A 15,945-nucleotide genomic window follows, 5' to 3' on the forward strand; every position below is an offset into this window, starting at 1 on the left:
CAATCCACCCTAACCTGCACATCCCTGGACATTATGGGACAATTTAGCACGGCCAATCCACCCTAACCCGCACACCCCTGGACATTATGGGACAATTTAGCACGGCCAATCCACCCTAACCCGCACACCCCTGGACATTATGGGACAATTTAGCACGGCCAATCCACCCTAACCTGCACATCCCTGGGCACTCTGGGACAATTTAGCACGGCCAATCCACCCTAACCTGCACATCCCTGGGCACTCTGGGACAATTTAGCACGGCCAATCCACCCTAACCTGCACATCCCTGGGCACTATGGGACAATTTAGCACGGCCAATCCACCCTAACCTGCACATCCCTGGGCACTATGGGACAATTTAGCACGGCCAATCCACCCTAACCTGCACATCCCTGGGCACTATGGGACAATTTAGCACGGCCAATCCACCCTAACCTGCACATCCCTGGGCACTATGGGACAATTTAGCACGGCCAATCCACCCTAACCTGCACATCCCTGGGCACTATGGGACAATTTAGCACGGCCAATCCACCCTAACCTGCACATCCCTGGACACTATGGGGCAATTTAGCACGGCCAATCCACCCTAATCTGCACATCCCTGGGCACTATGGGACAATTTAGCACGGCCAATCCACCCTGACCTGCACACCTTTGGACTGTGGGAGGAAACCAGAGCACCCGGAGGAACCCCACAATTGTGGTGACTTCACAGTTTGAAGGGGCACAGTGCTTTACTTCTCTATTTATGAAATTGAAAAAAACTATTGTCATACCTAATGGTTTATTTCAAAAAGGCTAATTAGCCTTTATCATTCCCTACAAACTGCAGACAAAAAAAAGGACAGAATCTCTTTTAGAAGTCTATCCCAGTTAGCACAGTGATTTGAACCTGGATCTACTAGAACAGTATCCAGGTCACTGCACTGCTAGCCCAGTGGCAATACCACGAGACCATCACCTCCCCACAAACTATCAATGGTATAATGGATTATGGGAACATAAAAGGCATTAAAATATTCGACCAGTTATGATCATATTAAATGCCAGGGCAGGTTTGAATCGGAGAATTGACATGGCGTTGAGGGAGGGTAGTCAACCATCATGCTCACACTGGATGTCTAGCTTGAAGGTGACTCCTGTTCTTATATTCCTATGTTCCTAAAATGGTTAGCGCAGATTCTCTCAGGAGCTTCCCAAAGCAGGGATCACTCACTCAAGTCTACGGACCTCCATTGAGATGGGAGTGGGGGATGGAAGGACCATACAGCAGACCTTTGGGGGAAAGGGTGCACAGCTAGGCTGTGGCTTAATCCATCCAACTGGGCGATGACATTATCTGGACATACCAACATTACATGCAGCATAGGCGGCTCCGTGGTCAGCACTGCTGCCTCACAGCGCCAGGGAGCCAGGTGTATGCCTGCTGTTAGGACAGCAATCTCTTCCTCAACGTCAGCAAAACAAAGGAGCTGGTCATCGACTGCAGAAAGTGTAGTGGAGGGCATGCCCTCGTCTGTAACAACGGTGCTGAGACAGAGATGCTGTCAAGTTCCTGGGAGTGATGATCACCACCAAACTGTCCTGGTTCATCCATGTTGACACTACGGTCAAGAAAGCACAACGATGCTTCTACTTCCTGAGGAGGCTAAGGAAATCTTGCCTGTCCACAATGACACTTGCCAATTTTTGTAGATGCACCATTAGAAAGCATCCTATCCTGATGTATCACAGCTTAGTATTGTAAAACTCTGACCAAGACCACAAGAAATTACAGAGAATTGTGAACACAGTCCAGTCCATCACACAAACCAGCCCCCCCACCCATTGATTCCGTCTATACTTCCCGCTGTCTTGGGAAGGCAGCCAACATCATCAAAGACCCCTCCCATCCTGACATATACTCTCCCAAACTCTTCCATCAGGCCGAAGATACAAAACTTTAAAAACACGCGGCAAAAAATTCAAGACAGTTTCTTCCCCACTGTTATCAGGCTTATGAACGGACCTCTCGTATATTAAAGTTGATCTTTCTCTGCACCTTCTTGGGTGGCATGGTGGCCCAGTGGTTAGCACTGCTACCTCACAGTGCCAGGGTTCAATTCCATCCTGAGGTAACTGACTCTGTGGAGTTTGCATCTTGTCTGCTTGAGTTTTCTCCCAGTACTCTGGTTTCCTCCAATAGTCCATAGATTGTGCAGACTAGGGTAGATTATCCATTGTGTCCAGGGATTAGATTAGATTATCTACACTGTGGAAACAGGCCATTCAGCCCAACCAGTCCACACTGACCCTCCCAAGAGTAACCTACCCAGACCCATTTCTCTCTGACTAATGCACCTAACACTATGGGCAATTTTAGCATGGCCAATTCACCTGAGCTGCGCATCTTTGGATTGTGGGAGGAAACTGGAGCACCCGGAGGAAGCCCATGCAGACATGGGGAGAATGTGCAAATTGCAAACTGGTAATCACCCGAGGCTAGAATCAAACTCAGGTCCCTGGTGTTGAGGCAGCAGTACTAACCACTGAGCCACCATGCCACCCCACAGGGGATATGTAGGCTAGGTGGATCAGCCATTGGAAATGCATGGTTACTGGGATATGATGGCTCTGGGTGGTATGCTGTTTGGATGGTTGGTGTGGACTCGATGCACAGCTTTCACACTGTAGGGATTCTTCTTAGTAGCTGTAATACTGCATTCTGTTCTATTACCCTGAGGGACTTACATAAGGTATGATTTGCCTGTATAGCACCCAAAACAATACTTTTCACTGTATCTCAGAACATGTGACAATAATAAATCAGATCAAGTTTTGAGGTTTGGCTAATAATCTAGGCACAAATCCTGCCATTGCTTCTCAATGATGTCCACACCCAGCAATGTAGAATTTTAAAAAAATATAATCCCTGCCCCTCCTTCACTCTCTATACCTTTACTCACCCCTCCTGAGATTGCAGGATCATTTCCTCTCCCGGGTCTAACTTCCCACCACCAACCCCTGGTGTGGGTTACCAAAAATGTGGATAAAGTATCTACAGGATGAGACCAAATAGACAAATGAGTCTTTCACATCCCAAGTCGTCTTGCAAATTGGATGCACATTGAAACCATCCAGGATTATCTTCAAGTATCAATCACGGATTGATACAGCACAGGATGAGACCATTCAGCCCATGGCGTTGATGTTGGCCCTTTGGCGAGTTATCGAAATCATTCCACTCTCCTCCTCTTTCCCCCTCCCCAGACCTTGTAAAATGGTATTCCCTTATGAGTAAATGCCCAATTCTCTCTGGAAAGTTAACGTTGAACTTTCTGTTTATTTACTGGAGCGTTGGAGGTTGAGGAAGGGTCACATGACTCATTAAGTCTGATTTAGAATAGAATCCCCAAAGAGTGGAAACACACCATTCAGCCCAACGAGCCCACATCAACCATTTGAACAGCATCCCCCACAGACCCATCCACATCCTCGTACCCTATCCCTGTAACCCTGCATTTCCCATGGCTGACACACCTAACCTACACTAAGGGCAATTTCCCATGGCAAATCCACCTAACCCACATGTCTTTGGACTGTAGGAGGAAACCAGAGCACCCAGCAGAAACGGGGAGAATGTGCAAACTCTACACAGTTGCCCAAGGGTGGAATCGAACCCCTGTTCCCTGGCACTGTGAGGTAGCACTGAGCCACTGTGCCTCCACAGATACTGTCAGACCTGCTGAGCTTTTCCAGCTATTTCTGTTTTTCTACGAGGTTGAGAGGTCTATAAAATCATGAGGAGTACAGATAGGGTTAATGGTAGGTGTCTTTTCCCTTAGGTGGGGAATTTCAGGATTAGGGGGCATACTTTTAAAGTGAGAGGAGACAGATTTAATAAAAGACATGAGGGGCAATTGTTTTGCACAGAGGGTGGTTTGCATGTGGAATGAACTTCCTGAAGAAGTTGTAGGTGCAGGTATAGTTACAACATTTAAAATACATTTGGATAGGTACATGAATAGGAAAGGTGTGGAGGGATATGGGCCAGGAGCAGGCAGGTGGGACTAGCTTTATTTGGGATTATGTTCGGCACGGACTGGTTGTTTCTGTGCTGTACGACTCTATTACTCTATAACAACTCACTCGCATTAAAATAAAACTTTCGCCCCGGGGTCCCTGCAGAAATACTTTGCGCCTCTTTGAATTTGACATGAAAATGATGTCTCGACTCCATGAGTCAGTCAGATGTTAAACGTTGACTCTGGAGAATGTAGCTGTACCCGTCTCTATGGGGAGGCCTCACTGATGTTACACTATGTGCAGTATAACTTTGTAGACGGTCGATAAAGTTTAGTTTTACACGGAGGAAGGTCTCGATACAGTTCCATAGTTACAGGTCAAGCACGGAGCAAGCAGGTGGTATATAAATCTCAGACGCATCAGCACAATGGGGGGGGTTTCTGTCTCTGTGTTACACTCTGCACCCCGTTGGGCCCAGTACATCATTACTCCATTCTGAAGCCTCTTTTTCTTGGCTCACAGCTTGCACAGAAATTCCCAAAATGCATACTCTTTCCGTGCTGAGAACAGATGAGGAAAACATCTGAAAAATAAGAGATCTGTGACGGAGACTCAGGCCGGTAATGACAATTTGCATTCATTTGTATCTTTACGGTGATAAAACATCCTGAGGTCCTTTTAGGGAGGCACAAGTCAGGAGTGTGAGGGAACAATCCTTACTTGCCCCTGGATGGGTGCAGCTGCAACAACACTCAAGAAGCTCGACACCATCCAGGACAGAGCAGTCCCCTGCTCAATTGGCACCAACACGCACTCTCTCCACCACTGACGCTCAATAGCAGAAGTGTGTACTGTCTATAAGATGCACTGTAGAAATTCACCAAGGCTACTTAGACAGCACCTTTCAAATAAGTGACCAAAACCATCTAGAAGGAGAAGGGCAGCAGATGTATGGGAACACCATCTCCTGAAAGTTCCTCTCCGGGTCACTCACCATCCTTGACTTGGAAATATATCGTCGTTCCTTCAGTGTCACTGGGTCAAAATTCTGGAACTCTCTCCCAAGTGGCATTGTAGGGGGACATACAGGGCAAGATGTTCAAGAAGGCAGCTCACCACCACCTTCTGAATGGATAATTAGGGACAGGCAATTAATACTGGTCCAGCCAGCAATGCCCATAATATGGATAAATTTAAAAAAGAGATCAGGCCAAGTTTGATGCTGAGCCAGAGAAGCAGCTTTGAGTCCACATGAATTGGTCAAAAAGGTAGCTACTTTGCATCATTGTAAAGGAGAGGGACACAAGGTGGATTGAGAAGAAAATTCCTGAACTTACAGCCTAAGTGGAAAAATATGGCTGCCGTTGGTGGGAAGAATGCCTGTCAGGCAAGATGGCAGTGGAGTGGGGCACCTGACTAGAGCCTGTCCCTCTGATCACTTTTCTTTCTTCTTTTCTTGTTTTTCTTCTTCCTTTTTCTTAGTTCTTTCGTTTCTTTCCTTTCTTTACTTACCTTCTGGAGGGAACTCGGTCGTGGAGTCAGTGACAGCGGTAGCTGGGGAACTCTGATGGTTGGCTATGAGGCAACTAGTCTTGGTTTGTTGATGGCCGGAGTGGTACCAGAACAGGACTCTGCAGCGAGGCAGCTAACGTGGCGACAGAGCACAGCAAACCCAGCTGGGGCCCAGCGCAAACCTGGACGGCAACCAGTAGCTAAAGATGGCGGCAGCGGCAGTCGGTCACGAAGGATGGCGGCAGCAATAAAGTGGCAGCCGTGGTTGAAGCCGAGCGAGTGGCAATGAAGCCTGGCGAGCCTGATGGAGATCAGCAGTGGCAAAGGCTGCTGGCCTGCCCGGAGGGGTGTTAGCCCAGAGAGGGTGGACGAGCCAGTGCTGGGGAAAGCGAGCCCTCTTGGGGAAAGCCCAGTTTGGAGTGTCTGCAGGCCCATGGCTTAAGAAAGGACTGAAATGTTTGACATTTTAAACTTAATTTCTCTATGTTTTATACTAAGAAAACCGTAATGCTGAACCTTGTAAAACTTATTTCTTTATTTTTCGCCTTCTGTCACTAAGATTTTGTACCCAGGTACTTTGTATCTAAGATGGCGCCTTGTCATAGAGTTGCTCAGCACGGAAACAGCCTTCGGTCCAACTCATCCATGCCAACCAGATATCCGACATTAATCTAGTCCCATTTGCCAGCACTTGACCCATATCCCTCTAAACCCTTTCTTTTCATACACCCATCCAGATGTCTTTTAAATATTGTAATTGTACCAGTCTTCATGTGGAGACATTGTGTACTTTTCACTGTATTCTTGTACCCTGTACTTAGGCCCACACGACACTGAAACCTCAATCTAAATCTAAAATCTAAACGACCAGGGTGGAGACATGGGGATGGAATGAGGTGAGGTCAGAATCAGAAGGTAATCGGTTCTCACTTACAGTGGAGAAAGTTATAGACCTGGAGGGGAGGGTCTTGCTCTGCGGCATAAGGGAGGCCGTGACGGACATGGACACAAGAATAAAAACTTTAATTTGAGATTCTCCTGGATTGGGAGGGTGGTCAGCTAGTAGCATTTTCAACTCTGAGGCAGGGGGTTGACTTCAGAGACTGGGTGAGTGCACCACATTCAGAAATACACTGCTTCAGATGGGGCATTGAGTCAAAACTCTGTCTGCCCTCTCTGGTGGAGGTTAAAGGCCAGCATTCAAAGAAAGGCCATGCAGTGACATACAAACATGGACAACGCAGTGGCTCAGTGGTTAGCACTGCTGCCTCACAGCACCAGGGACCTGGGTTCGACCCCACCCTTAGGCGACTGTCTGGGTGGAGTTTACGCCTTCTCCCCGTGTCTGCATGGGATTCCTCCCACAGTCCAAAGATGTGCAGGTTAGGGCGGTTCAGCTGTGATAAGTTGCTCCATAGTGTCCAGGTATGTGCAGGTTAGGTGGGTTTGGCATGGGCAATGCAGGGTTACGGGACAGGGTAGGTCTGGGTGGGATGCTCTTCCGAGGGTTTCTGTGGAATTGATGGGCCGAATGGCCTCCTTCCACACTGTAGGGATTCTATTAATGTACAGATCAGGAGCAGGAGGCTCCTGCTCCACCATTCAATAAGATCACAGCATCCTTGTTCCTGCGTACCTCCACCATCCTTTTCCTCACTTGTTAGTCAAAAATCTATCCAGATCAGCCCTAAAAATGGTCAATGGCCTCACCTCTACCACTCTCAAAGACTCGTGACGAATGTATAAGAAAAAGTCTCCTCATCTCCACCTTCAACGGGAGACCTGACATTTTAAACCGTGTCCCCCAATTCTAGAGTCTTCCACAAGAGACCACAACCTCTCAACCTCAACCCTGACAAGTCCCCTTAGGATCCCACGTTAAAAGATCGCCCCTCTTTCTTTCAAACTCCACTGAATACAGAATTGACCTTTCCTCATAAGACGAGCCTATTGTCCCAGGAAACAAATTGTTCTTCCAAGGGCCAACTATTCTCTGACAACCAACACGTGCAAAATCGAAAGGCTCAAATGGACTCATATGGCTCATTCATTCCACTTGGGGAGGTCATTCCACTGGGGGGGGGGGGGGGGGGGGGGGGGGGGGGGGGGGGGAGGTGCGATTTCGCTTGTGCACCCACATAACAAATCCTACACTTCAAAACAAAATACTTTTGCATTTACAGCGTTCTGTAAATTAGCCAAGAGACACTACAAGGCACTGAGGAAATATATTTGCCTTGCCAGAAACACACACATCCCACGGTGCGTGGAAAAACAAGAGATCCTCAGCGTGAAATTGGAAATTGTCAGTGAATAGCTTATCACAGAGCTGCTCATGGATATATTTGCTTTCTTATTCATTCACGAGATGTTTAATCCAGCATTTACTGCTCAATCCCAATTGTCCAGAGGGCAGTTGAGAATCAATGACATCACTGGAGTCACATGTACACCAGACCAGGTCATTTGATTCGATTCCCTACAGTGTGGAAACAGGCCCTTCGGCCCAACAAGTTCACACCGACCCTCTGAAGAGTAACCCACCCGGTCCCATTTCCCTCTAACTAATGCACCTAACACTACGGGCAATTTAGTATGGCCAATTCCCCTGACCTGCATATCTTTGGACTGTGGGAGGAAACCTGAGCACCCTGAGGAAACCCACGCAGACACGGGGAGAATGTGCAAACTCCACACAGACAGTCGCCCAAGGCTGGAATCAAACCTGGGACCCTGGTGCTGTGAGGCAGCAGTGCTAACCACTGAGGCACCGTGTCATCCAAAGATGGCACTTTCCTTCCCTAAAGGTCAACGGCAAACCAAATGGGCTTTTCCAACAATCAGCAACCACCCATGGTCACCATTACACCCTTCATTCCAGATTATTTTAAAAATTGAACTCAAATTCCACCATCGGCTGCATTGGCATCTGAACATGTGTCCTCAGGACACTACCTGGGTCTCTGGATTAACAGCCCAGTGATAATACCACTAGGTCATTGCCACCTCCGTGTCCAGAGGTCACAATGGTGGCCATGTTTGCTACAAAACAACAGTGACTACTCATTTCAAGAAACTATGAGATGGCAATGAAACATTTAGAGGCTCTGCTGAGGCCATCACTCCAGGAAATGTGAGCTTTTCTTTGAGCGCAACAATGCCTGGTCCTGAGACAAGAATGCGTCTGTCGCCATCGCAAGACATTTTGCATTGATGAACCATCTTAGAACATTCTTAAATAAACAAATCACTCCAGGCACTTGATAGGAGCGATTACCAAAACAAATATGACACCTAAGGACATGTGCAGGTTAGGGTGGATTGGCCGTGCTAAATTGCCCCATAGTGCCCAGGGATGTGGAGGTTAGGGTGGATTGGCCGTGCTAAATTATTCCATAGTACCCAGGGATGTGCAGGTTAGGGTGGATTGGCCGTGCTAAATTGTCCCATAGTGTCCAGGAATGTGTAGGTTAGGGTGGATTAGCCATCCTAAATTGCCCCATGGTGTCCAGGGATGTGTAAGTTAGGGTGGATTGGCCATGGGAAATTGTCTCGTAGTGTCCAGAGATGTGCAGGTTAGGGTGGATTAGCCATGCTAAATTGCCCCATAGTGTCCACGGCTGTGCAAATTAGGTGCATTAGTCAGGGGTAAATATAGAATAATAGGGTAGGGGAATGGATCTGGGTGGGTTACTCTTCAGAGGGTTCTATGGATTCTATGTAACATGGTCAGCCAGGTGGTCCTTATAGAACATGAGTTCCCTGATTGGAACTGATTAATCTGGTCCAATCAGGGAGCCCTGGCTGACAGATATAAACAGGAGAGACTGATATTTCTGTTCACTCCAAGAGCTGCCTCTGAGGGAGCTGGATGAGTGTCAAGCACTCTCCACCTGTAAATAAAGGGTGACAGGATACCAGCCTCTGCAGAATTATTTCAGCAGGAAGGGTGACCAAAGGTTAGTCAAAGATCTAGGCTGGAATAAGCAGGGGTATGTTGTAATGTCTCTGGTCAAGTAACCCAGAACCTCAAGTTAATCTAATGGGGTACATGGGTTCAAATCCTACCATGGCAGATGGTGAAACTTGCATTCAATAAAAAAAAATTGCAATTCAAAGCTGGTCTAACTGTCAATTGTTATTCAAAAACCTATCTTTAGGGAAGGTAGAAGGAAATCTGATGAAGTGTTATCTAGACTCGAAGTATTAGCTTGCTCTCTCTCTACAGATGCTGCCTGACCGGGTTTCGAGCATTCAGTGTTTTCAGGAAATCTCCCATCATTCCCTGGTCTGGCCTACACGTGACTCCAAACCCACTCCAACATGGTTGACCCTTAAATGCCCTCTGGACAATTAGGGATAGGTAATAAGTGCTGGCCCAGCCTGCATTCCCATGAATAAACAATGAAAACCCACATCCCTACTGAATTCAACCAACAGTTTGCACTTTCATTGTCTCTGCAGTGGTTACAGGATTTGGCCCAGGTCCTGTTACTTGTCTGCTCTTGCCTGAGCTCAGACCATGTTAGATTGGGTGTCTGGCTTGGCCCAGAAGAACTGAAGCCTCCGTGGAGCCAACAATATAAATTCCAAGGCTGAGGTACTTGGCTCTGCTGTGAATCCCTTACTACTGTTACTGATTTTCTTTCTCTGTCTGTTGCTGAGCGCCAAAAGCCAGGAGCTGTTCGAGGGCTAAACTAAGTGACGGGGCTCTGCGCACAGCAACTTGTGAGCCCCCTAATCCTGCCTCTGTCCACGGGAGGAGAGGCACCGCCTCAAAAAGAGGGACAAAAACATGTGACTCTGGACTCACTAATTCTGTCATTGCTATTTCCCCTGTCTGGACCCTGAGTTTCTCTTCCTGCCTCCCAGCATAACTCCTTCCCATTCCTGTTGGACTGTTTGCTTGCTGATGCAAGGGATGTTGAGTAAAGCCCTCTCTCCACTCTGATGCATTGTTGGAGGGTGTGAGGTACAGGGAGAGGTTGGGGCTATTCTCCTAGGAGAGTCGCAGGCTGGGTGGTGACCTTGCAGAGATTTATGGAATCATGAGGGGCATGGATAGGGTGAGTAGCCAAGCTCACTTCCCCAGGATTGGGGGAGTCAAAACTAGAAGGCATAGGTTTAAGGTGAGAGGGAAAAGATTTAAAAGGGACAACTTTTACACGCAGAGGGTGATGCCTGTATGGAATGAGCTCCCAGAGGAAGTGGTGGAGGCTGGTACAATGACAACATTTAAAAGGCATCTGGATTGGTACATGAACAGGAAGGGTTTAGGGCCAAATGCTGGCAAATGGGACTTGATTAGGATATCTGGTCGGCATGGATGAATTGGACCAAGGGGTCTGTTTCTGTGCGGTACACCTCTATGACTCTAATATGGCTTGCATGTCTCCCAAGAATTCAGAACCAAGTTGTGACACATTTTCTATAAAGTCCTTTGGAGCCATGAGCCAGAGGTGTATTTTGATCGATATCTAACTGCGCTGAATTGGGAGCACAGACAACAAGCTAGAAATTCAGTGAATTGGGGGATATCCACCGAACCACTCAATTAACATTGTCAATTTAGTTCATTTACTGCGCAACCAAACAGATTGGTCTCTTTAACCGTCATAGTCCCACCAAATGACTAGAAGTGGTTGATCCAAAGCTAACAATTACTTCACCCACATGACCAATGCTGGATACATTGCCGTTTTGCTTAGCAACAGTTTTAACAACATTACTTCTAGTCTTTTGGCAGTACAGATTCTGAGCATTGTTGTGGTATATGAATTTCAGTGCCAGAGTGATGTCAGGTATGAAAGGCTCTATATTACAAAGCCTGATGGATTGCAACAAACAGCATATTCCTTGAGCTGCCCACAACAAGTAAGGTACTGTATGTACCCAAAGTACATTGTATTTGCAAAACTACTGTCTATCATTAAATGCGATTCCAAAATTGTACAGCATTTATAGAGTCATACAACATAGAAACAGACCCTTCAATCCAACCAGTCCATGCCAACCATAAGCCCAAGCTAAACTAGTCCCACCTGCTTGCTTCTGGCCCCTATTTCTCCAAACCTTTCCTTTTCATGTATCTATCCAAATGTTTTGTAAACATTGTAATTGTACCCACATCCACCACTTTCTCAGGAAGTGTAAGGACTTTGCATTTATATAGCACCTTTTGTACTACAAAGCTCTTTACAGCCAGTGAAGCGCATTTTGAAGTTTAGGATAATTGTTATTCTCCATAGTGGAGAAATATGAAGGGTCATCTTAATATTTGCAATAAGTTGTACTGTTGTTAAAGATAGACATTTCATCATCCACACAACAGGTCAGTTTGCAAAAAAATCAGTTTATGGGGAAAAATAAAATGATATTTTTCAAAAGGAAAGTGCTGATTGGTTGGAAAAAGGATTCTGATTGATACAGGTGTCGCACTAGTTAATGATGAGTGACAGTTAACTGACAGACTCTCTTCTTTGGAAACAAGTAGAGCAAGATTGAATAAGATCTTTAAAATTATGAAGATGTATTAACTAAGACCTAAGGTTCCACTTATGGACCATAAAGCAACAAGGACTGAAGATTATCTGACATAAGATATCATTGCCCTGGAATATTAACTCTGTTCCTTGCTCTACTGATCTTTTCTGTTTTCAAATGCATAGGGATGACAGGGATGGAAGGGTATACTGAGAAGACTAGATGAGGAAGAATGGGATGATAACAATGACAATGGTATTGGTTTTTTTATTCATTCACGTGATGAGGGTGTCACTGGCTATAGCAGCATTTATTCCCCATCCCTAATTACCCAGAGTGCAGTCAGGCGTCATCCACATTGCTGTGGGTCTGGAGTCACATGTAAGCCAAATCAGGTAAGAATGGCAGTTTCCTTCCCTAAAGGGCATCAGGGAACCAGACAGGTTTTCCTGACAATTGTCACCATAAGACTCTTAATTCCGGATTTTTATTGAATTCTGCCATGTCAGGATTTGAACCCGGGTCCCCAGGACATTACCGTGGGCTATGGATTAACAGTCCAGCAATAATACCACTAGGCCATAGCCTCCCTATTGAAGCAAGAGATCAGTCATTATCTACAATGGTGGGTAGGATTGAGGGGCTGATTGGTCTACATCTGCTCCCTATGTTCCTAAATGCTACCAGAGATCATTTAGACCAAATAGCCTGTTTCTGTGCTGTAGACGTGATGCAATATAAGCAACAGAGCTTCATTTAGTAGCTAGCTGTGGCACAAGATGACATTTGGTCATTAGCCTCCTGGAAAAATGGCAGTGGCTTAGGGAGAACATCGAAACAAATTTCAAAGACTCAAAAGTATTCCGACAGCTCACCTGTTTCCTCACAGTGCTCCCTCCCCCCCCATACCTCTCCCACCTCCCATGAAACTTAACCACTATTGAGTTGACTCACCTACAATGATTTACCTCCACCAGCGGTTTGCAGAAATCTCCTGCTAAGCATTCCTTCTGCTCAGTCAACCCAGTCCCAGGCGCATAACTTGAATGTTTTGCAAACACAACAGGACTTTCTTCAGAGGCGGTGACCTATGAGGTTAAGACCAGAGTGAGAAAGAGTCAAAACCATTTCACGATTTTTCATTGAATCATGCCAACAGAAGTTTGAGAGAAAAAAGCTAGTACACCAGGTTAAAGGTAGTCGCCAGGTTAAAGGTAGTCGCCAGGTTAAAGGTAGTACACCAGGTTAAAGGTAGTACGCCAGGTTAAAGGAGTAAATTCACTCCTGTCTGGTACTGTAAGGTTCATTTGCATCTCAGTGTCAATTCCTATCCACTTAAAAACTAGATTCCCTCCAAGATGGAAACAGGCCCTTCGGCCCAAAAGTCCACACCGACCCTCCAAAGAGTAACCCGCCCAAAATCATTCCCCTACATTTACCCCTGACTAATGCATCTAACACTATGGGCAATTCAGCATGGCCAATTCACCCTGACCTGCACATCTTTGGATTATGGGAGGAAACCAGAGCACCCGGAGGATACCCAATCAGACACGCGGAGAATGTGCAAACTCCACATCGACAGTCACCCAAGGCAGGAATCAAACCTGAGTTCCAGGTGCTGTGAGGCAACAGTGCTAACGACTGAGCCACCGTGCCACGTCAACAGATAAAACACAATGATTCATAGAGTTGTACAGCATGGAAATGGACCATTCAGTCCAACTTGTCCATGCCGACCAGATACCCTAAATTAATCCAGTCCCATTTGCCAGCATATAGCCCATATCACTCTAAATCCTTCTTATTCATGCACCCATCCAGATGTCTATCAATTGTAATTGTACCAGCCTCCACTTGTCTGGCAGCTCATTCCATATGCACACCAACCCATATGAATGAGTTGCTCCATAGGTCCCTTTAAATCTTTCCTCTCTCACCTTAACCCTACGCCCTCTAGTTTTGGACTCCCCTACCCTGGGGGAAAAAGCCTTGACTATCCGAGCCCCATCATGATGTTATAATTCATGCTGCTCTCGTATTATACTGCCAGTGCGTCTCTTATTTAACAGGAAATGTGGTGGTTTAGAACTAAGTGGCAAAAGCCACAAGAACATGGGTTCAAACCCCATGTGACAGATGGTAAAATCTGAATTAAATAAAACATCTGGAATTAAAAATCTAGCCTAATTTAACCACTGGCAATTTTTGTTAAAAAAACTGGTAACCTTTAAGGAAGGTTACCTTGTCTGGCCTACACGTGACTCCAGACCCACAATGAAATGTCTGCCTTCTGAGCAATTAGGTATGGGCAATAAATGCTGGCCTGGACAATGATGCCCAAATCCCATACATGTACAGTAGGTAAGTGAGTGTGATTCACACCTGTCTAGTACTGTGAACAGGCTGTGCATGTTTGTGTCAGTTCTTGAATACGTACAATATAAGTCAGATAAAAGAGAACGACGGGGTGAAGTGATGTTGTTGAAAGGGTCTGTTGCACTTGCACTGGTCTTGACCATTGTAGGTCAATTTCTATGACACAATATTGTCTTGCGACGTCAATGGATGCTATCAAAATCTGAGTGGCTTCTGATAGGAACACCGTAGAGCAGTGTCTAGTGTAAGTATGGGGATTCACTCAGAGCACAATCTGAAATCCTAGAAACCTGCCTGTCCTTCAATACGTCCTTCACTCTGTTGAACCAGTTCAAGGTGAGAGGGGAAAGACTTAAAAAGAGAGGTAACTTTTTAACACAGAGGGTGGTGCGTGTATGGTACGAGCTGCCAGAGGAAGTGGTGGAGGTGGTACAATTACATTTATAAGGCATCTGGATGGGTACATGAATAGGAAGAGTTTAGAGGGGTGTGGGCCAAATGCTGGCAAACGGGACTGGGTCAGATTGGGATGTCTGGTTGTTGCGGACAAGATGGACTGAAGTGTCTGTTTCTGTGCTGAATGACCCGATGACCATGGGGCGATTTAGTGATTAGAGCTTTCCATTTGGCCTCAGGAAGATGAGGGGGACATCCAAGTCTTGATTGGTGGCATCACTGAATTGGAGCTTTTAGGCACCATGTAGCTCCTTTCTTGGACCCTGTAAAGAATATCCTCAAGGAGATGGTCATCTTCTAAACTGCCAGTGGAAAACAACGACCAGATAATGTGTCTCAGGGATGTGGGTTGAGGGTTAAATCTTGGCCCCGGGTTCTGGGAAACCTAGACTAAGGACCATAGGTCCTTCCCGAGGGCAGACAAGGACCGCGCTTCAATATCTCAACTGAGAGATGGCACCTCCTGTGGTGCAGCCATGCAGAGTCAATCTGGATCAGAAGCCTCTGGGATAGGAGGCCGAAACCAGTTCAGGTAACACATTACTGCAGAAAGGGGAGAGAAAGTCAAGGGGGGGGATTTGGTGTTCAAAATCACAGGAGACTTTCATTGGGTACAACAAGCAGAAAGTTTATCTGGTCGCAGAGAGGGAAAATGTTTTCAGCAGCAAATTGCAAAGTCCTGGCATGGTGGTCAAAACAGTCTTTCAGGATGGAATATACAAAATACAGAAACATCTACAGGGCTTATGGGAAAAGAGCAGGGGTGTAGTGGTGAAAGACCAGTTTGCCAGACTGTTTCCTGGGACTCCTGATGAATCGACGTTTGTCCGAAACGTCGATTTTCCTGCTCCTCAGATGCTGCCTGACCAGCTGTGCTTTTCCTGCACCACTCTAACCATGATTCTTGGGATGGCAGGACTGGCATATGAAGAGAGACTGGATCAGTTATGACTGTACTCACTGCAGTTTAGAAGAACAAAGGGGGATGGATGGATGGTTAGCACTGCTGCCTCACAGTGCCAAGGACCCAAGTTCAATTCCAGCCTCAGGCGAGTGTCTGAATGCCTTTGGACATTCTCCCTGTGTCTGTGAGGGTTTCCTTCC

The sequence above is a fragment of the Chiloscyllium plagiosum genome, chromosome 45, assembly GCF_004010195.1.
Source record: "Chiloscyllium plagiosum isolate BGI_BamShark_2017 chromosome 45, ASM401019v2, whole genome shotgun sequence".
Lineage (NCBI taxonomy): Eukaryota > Metazoa > Chordata > Chondrichthyes > Orectolobiformes > Hemiscylliidae > Chiloscyllium > Chiloscyllium plagiosum.